At 33.5% G+C, this 877-nt stretch overlaps 1 long non-coding RNA gene across 1 annotated transcript; it reads right to left on the reverse strand.

Moving 5' to 3' along the window:
* Positions 1 to 366: 366 nt before the first annotated feature.
* Positions 367 to 877, reverse strand: LOC104774493. Its single transcript, XR_765365.2, has 2 exons — positions 800 to 877; positions 367 to 689 (listed from the first exon to the last, which is right to left on the reverse strand). It is a non-coding gene; the product is annotated as an uncharacterized LOC104774493 (long non-coding RNA).

Here is an 877-nt window from a genome sequence, read left to right on the forward strand (position 1 = left end):
TTTTTTTTTTTTTTTTGTGTTTTATAAGCCTCCAAAACACTAATGAATTTAGTTAATTAGGCTCAAACAACAACAAAATACATGTGTCAGATAGAAAACATGCCAAGTGTATCTTCATATCAAAAGTTAAGAAAAACCTTCTCATATATAATCACTTTTAAAAACTGTAAAGCGAAACACAAGCATCCTGATCACTATTTCTATCACTATCGTCAAAAAAAATTACTGCTTATAGTAATAGTTTGTATGAAATCGTTAATTCCGAAGCTAATGAGTCCCATGCAAAACCGTAAGAATTCACTATAATAGGGGGATAAGCCAGGCTAGTATCTGTGTTAGCATACGGCTTTGATGGAGCATTAGTTACGAGTTATGACTAGGTTTTTTACTTTTCTTTTATTCTTTGATTTAGATAGAAACAAAATACACAAAGCAAATGGGGATCATGGTTCCCTTTCAAACAAAGAAGCAAAATCAACTTAAAAAAAAATGCAACGTGGGAATCCTTACATACGGATTAAATATTTATAAAACATATATCAATGGATCTTCCATTACGTGATGTTTTTCTGGTTCGGTCAACGACTTCAGTCTCATCAGAAGTCTCATGCTCATGCTAAATTTAGTGTCACGATGAAAGGCATTTATGTAAGACTTCAAAGCAACCACGGACACATTTATAACAGCATCTGCCAATAGTGTACACAGACATAGCATTAAAAAAACAAAACAAAATTGAACGCCGGGTGAATATCTTGAAAATGATTAACGGATAATTATAAAAGAAATAAATATGTACTCTGCTTTTTTTAATGATTCATCGCTGACGTCCTTGGACTTTGTCTCCACTGCTGCTGCCGGAGGATCACCCACCATC

The sequence above is a fragment of the Camelina sativa genome, unplaced genomic scaffold, assembly GCF_000633955.1.
Source record: "Camelina sativa cultivar DH55 unplaced genomic scaffold, Cs unpScaffold03167, whole genome shotgun sequence".
In the NCBI taxonomy this organism is placed as follows: Eukaryota; Viridiplantae; Streptophyta; class Magnoliopsida; order Brassicales; family Brassicaceae; genus Camelina; species Camelina sativa.